This window comes from Rhagoletis pomonella, unplaced genomic scaffold (genome assembly GCF_013731165.1).
Source record: "Rhagoletis pomonella isolate Grant_MI unplaced genomic scaffold, Rhpom_1.0 Rhpom_scaffold_00160, whole genome shotgun sequence".
NCBI lineage: Eukaryota > Metazoa > Arthropoda > Insecta > Diptera > Tephritidae > Rhagoletis > Rhagoletis pomonella.
The window spans coordinates 45,233-51,178 of record NW_023458714.1 but is presented as its reverse complement, the minus strand read 5'-3'; positions in this window follow the sequence as shown (position 1 = coordinate 51,178).

Below are 5,946 nucleotides of genomic sequence, written 5' to 3'. Positions count from 1 at the left end.
TCACACACGCTCATAATGAGCAAACCTTTAATTAGTTGTGTTCTTGGGTTATCCAGCTCAGCATCACGATCATTTCTCACGAAAACCATCTGGATGGTTCTTATATGGGTTGGCAACACTACAGGAGAAAACTCAATGATGTTTTCTTGCAACAGGCCATGCAACAGCTGATAAATTTTAATACGAGGGTGACGGAACATTCAGAAACACGTATCGACTTGTTGTATTCTAATGATAACCGAGTTATATGCCAAAAGGTCGAGGATCATAGAATATCTGACCACGAAACAATAATGTCAATAAACTTAACCCACTTGCTAAGGAGGCAGAAGTAATATCCTGGGAGAGATATAACCCTGAGAACTTAACAAGTTTACTAAGGCAGTGCGATTTCTCGAACTTAATTTTTTTCGATGCTGACGGTAATATACTCCACTCATTGCATTATGTGGGCCATGAGGCAGTTGACTTACTCAAAAATAACTCGCATTAAGCAGAGGAACAAATGGTATGATAGGCAATTGACAGAGATGAACAAGTATAAATCTAAATCCTATGAGAAAGCAGTGTTGTCAGGATACTGGGGTGAATATAATTTAGTGAGAAGCAGGTATAAGAAAATGGTAAGGTGTAAAAAAATTATATACTTAGAGCATAAGGTGGAAATAAATAAGGGTGACAGCCGACTCATGTGGAAATACTTAAAGGAGGTAGTCAATAACACGGAGGTCAAAGAAAATATTGGAGAAGTGATAATAAATAACACCAACTACGTAGACAGCTTTGAAATTGCGGAAAACCTAAATAATTTTTTCGTGGACAGCATTTTGGAAATACATACCAATATAGAGTGTGTACGCTAAATTTGAAGAGGTCTCAACGGAAGACATTCTTCAAATTGCCAAAAAATTTAAGCGGAAAATTGGGGGAAACAACCTACTTTCTGAAGGTGTTATTAAGGTCTCTGCTGATTATATGGGATATTTCTATGCCCTACTTATAAATAAGAGTCTCCAAACAGGATCAATACCGGAAGAATGGAAAAATTCATCAATAGTGCCCGTCAAGAAAGTTAGAAAAACGGTTAAAGCTGAGGAGTTTAGGCCCATCAATACTCTCCCTAGCTTGGAAAAAATGCTAGAAACCGTTGTGAAAAACCAGCTACAGTACAATGTGGAATCCAATAAAATACTCATAAAAGAACAATCTGGATTCAGAGCTGCGCTGAATCTGGTGCTTTCTCAATGGAAAGAAGATCTTAACAGACACCTTAATGTAGTAGCAGTGTTTATTGATCTTAAAAGAGCATTTGAAACCGTTGATAGGGTCCGAATGTTGGATAAACTAAAATACATTGGTATAAAAGACACTGAGCTTGACTGGTTTAGAAGCTTTCTATGTAATCGTAGGCAACAAACAATAGTTAATTCAAAGATGTCTAGTAAGGGCCGGTTGTTCAATGTCTGGTTATCACCACCACTATACTATCGACGATTTCGACATCATGCATATAACATGTGATCGATAAAGCAGTCGTTGTACATAACCGGAGCTTCTACCTCCGATTTGTGCTAATCAGACATTGAACAACCGGCCCTAAGATAGCCGTAGACATCGGATTACCACATGGCTCAGTTTTGGCACCCCTACTCTTTAATATATAAATAAACGATATTAAAAGTTCTCTCAAACATTGTAAAATAAAACCTTTTGCGGATGATGCCTTGTTAACGATCAGTGATAGGGAACTACCAAATGCGATTGTCAAAATGCAAGATCTTAATTCTTTGTATCAATGGCTGTGTTCAAATAGACTCAAACTGAATGTGAAAAAGACTAACTTTATGGTATTTTCCAGAGCGGCAAATGCTGACTTCATAAGCCGTGAATTAAAAATCAAAGATGAAAATATCGAAGAGGTGAAAAGTGTCAAGTACCTAGGAATATACATAGACAGCAAACTAAAGTTTGATGAGCACGTTGAGTATACAGTCAACAAGATTGCTAAAAAAATTGGCCTTATAAAGAGATCGTGTAAGTACTTGGGAAGATATAAAACGTTGGTGTACAGGTCAATAGTAGAACCGCACTTTATATACTGCCCCACGATTTTCTTCCTAGCGGGGGACTCCCATGTAGATAAGCTGCAAAAAATGCAAAACCGAGCGATGAGATTCATCCTCAACAAACCGTACGAAACACCAACAAGATGTATGCTTGAAACCTTGAATTGGTTAAGCGTGAAGCAACAAGTTTTTTACCACGCTATGAAATTTGTGTACAATATTAAGAAGGGCAACCTGCCGAATTATCTTAGCGATAATCTCCGATATATAAATGAGACGCATACATATTTGTTGAGAGAGAATAACAGCTTCAGACTCCCGAAGTATAGAACAGAAGTGGACAAAAAAAATATTTTCTATAAAGGCTTAAAGTGCTTCAATGAATTACCAGAGGCTATAAAAAATTGTGATACTGTCCCTCTTTTCAAGCGGCTGCTATTTGACTATTGTAGAACGCAGCCTACAAGACAGTGATGTATCAACAATAGCGTGGATTGGAAACTAGGCCTTTTCAACCACCCAGGAGATATCAATAAATGGAGTAATGGGCTGTTTTTGCTTACGCGTAAAAGCACATTTAGCGCATTTAGCTCTAAATGCTACTCTAAATGTACATTTTTTATCCATACAAAATTCGTCACCTAAATGCAACTCCATTTTTGCATTTAGAATCTAAATGCTAAAAGCAACCCTGTGATCTTCCAAAATTTCTACGATTCGAACATGGTTTAATGAGAAAAAGTGGCAACATTGCTTTTTGGAGTATACAGTCGCTAGCTGCGTTTCAGTGATCGCCGATTGAGATTTCATTTATTATTTTACATTATTTGGATAAAGAAAAGCTGCTCAAATTCAACATCGATATGATGCTGATAGAAATCTGGATTAATTTGTGATCAACTCTGTTTCTTTTGTTCCCTAATTAATTGTGGAAATTATAATTGACAGCACCGACAAATGAATATATACACAAACAAGTGTTCGGTTATGGTTAAAACAATTCAAGTTTTTGTGTTGAATTTTCGGTTTAGAAATTTTTTTTCCTTTTCAGTAGGGGTTTTTGCACATTATCTTTTCCGTGAGAATTTATCGTAATAGATACGGATCCGAATAAGCGACTGGAACACCGCTGTTTGTCAAAAGCATACGATTTCGAACTCGCGTAAATGTACATTTGCTAAATGCGATAGCATGAACGCTCTTCGAAAACATATGTTCGAAAGTGCTAAATGTTGCATTTTAAATGCAGCAAAAACGCTGCATAACCCAAAAAGAATAGCGCGGATTGGAAACTCGGCCTTTCCAACCGTCTACATAAAATAATAATAATAATAATAATAATAGATCGGCGCTTACACATATGTTAGTGTTTGGCCGAGCTTCTCCTCCGACTTGTGGCGTGCGCCTTGATGTTGCCACACAAAGAGGAGGGACCTACAGTTTTACGCCGACTCCGAACGGCGATTGTATTTTTATGAGAATCTGTTTTTCATGGCAGAAATACACTCGGAGGTTTGCCATTGCCTGCCGAGGGACGACCGCTGTTAAGAAAAAACCTTTTTTCTATATTTTTTGCGATGTTGCTTTGACCAGAGCTTGAACCCAGGTGCTGATGAGTGAAAGCGCGCACTGCTTATCACTACACCACAGCGGCCGACCGTCTACATAACTTCCAGAAAATTGCATGCGTTTATATTGACATAAAATAATTGCAGTGATAAAGAAATAATGTTATTTAAAAATTTCCGTAGAGCATTTTGTATTTTGTATTTAATATTTAATATTTACATTTTAAATCTAAATCTAATTATAAGAATGTTAAATCTTTGTTGCAATATAAGTCTAACAGACTGTAAAAAATAAATAAATAAACACTACCCAGTGGAAATCGGCTGTATGCTTTCTTGAAGGATGCTTGCTATATGAGTGAATTACAGCCCTATTCCGCGACACTGACTCACCGCAATGACAATTGAATCATGCCAATTGTCATTTTTATTGTCATGACCTTTTGGGCAGGTGACAAGACAAAAACATATGTTTGTGTTGATATAAAAAGTGCGACGATTTAAAAAATTTGTGAAAAAAATGAGAGATGACTGCCGTCCGTGGTCCCCCACCTGTTCCAATTAAATCCACATGCACTTTTCGTGCTCTGCAGCGGAGCTGATTTTTCCACGCCGCTAATGTCTGCAAAATAATGTGTGTATGCAAATGTATTCATGCATAAAAAAAAGATATAAATACATACATATGTATGTATGTAAATATACAAAACTTACATCTTTCCACTTTGCTACGGAGTAAAAATTGAGATTTTTGGCCATTTTTCTAAAGGGTCCGTAGGGAACCATAGGGGGCCTAGGTGGTTGGGGGTTGCATTTTTGTCAATGGCGGTTCATGCCCTCTCCAAAAAGGTCATTTGGAGGTGCCACGCCCGCTCCCCCTTCGCCAACCGCACCTTTAACGAACGGCCATAATGGAAAGTTTCCCCCATTTTTGTATGTTTGAAACATTAATACAGCCATATGCTTACAGCAGTAGTACACGTGTATGATTAAGGTACGCATTCCCTCTGAGAAACCAGCAATTACTGAACCATGGCGATATATGTTGCACAAAGTTTGAACCTTGGATTTGTACGGCTTTGCTTAATGTATAAACAGTATTTAAAAAAAATAATTAAAATTGAATAATAATAAGATAAATGGTCAAATCTTGTCGTAAAGTTTTGATAAGCACTTGAAGTGCTATTAAAATCTCAAATTTTAGTACTGAATCCACAGGAAAATGTCTCTTTTATCCATTAATAATAACTTAAATATGCTTTTTGTTAAGATGTATACCTGAAAATGTATACATACATATTTGCGTTAAATGCAGTACATGCGCGCGTGGAATCAATTTGTAAAAGTGTAAAATACGTAAACGTATGTAAACGTATGTACATAAACAATAAAACTTTCTCATGAATACCATAAAATCATTGGTCTTGAAGGGAATATACTAAGAAAATATATGAGCGAATTAAAAAGTATATACAATTTATAGCCGAAAAGTACATTTTTTGTATAGATTTCGTACTGAAGGCACAATTTTATTTCCCAACACTGATACAGAATGTAAACAAACACAGGGTTGCAAAGAAAAAAAGTTGAACGAGCTCAAAGTTGGCTGGCGACCAACTTTGTTGAAAGCCCGTTCGGACGAGGCGATTTTTGCTTTCAACTAAAAGTTGCCTGAAAAATCGCCTCGTGCGAAAGCCCTATAATAGGGCATTCGCACGCGGCGATTTTACAGGCAACAAAAGTTGAATACGTAGTTGAATGAGAAGTTGAAAGTGAAGAAGTTGCCATCCCTATTCAGACGAGGCGATTTTGGATTCAACACGAATCGTTATTTACATTATTGAAAACCAGTTTAAATCGCAAAATTTTATCAATTGGCGTAAATTTGGGAAGCCAGGCGTTGGTAGAAGTGATTTTAGCGAAGCTGAAAGATAAAATAAGAGTAAAAAAGTAAAAAAGAAAAAAAAGTATGTATACAGAACAGTGTTGGCATTTTTGGTACAATTGTACTTGTTTGATACAATTTCATTTACAATATACTTTCCTACTACGCAGTACCTTTTAGTAAAATTTTGTAATGAATACTAAAAATATATAGCTCTGAAAATTCACAGTTCGCCTGTTCGTATTTACCTTTGTAAGTTTTGAAAAATGGCTTGAACGAACCAGTATAATATAGCCTAGCCAAATTTTTAAAGAAACTTTTCGATATTAAGTTTTATTAAAACAAAATGTCAAAGTCAGCTTCATATAGAAACAAAGTCTTCGTTAGTTATAAGAAGAGATTTTCTTAAATATAATACCTTTACGGC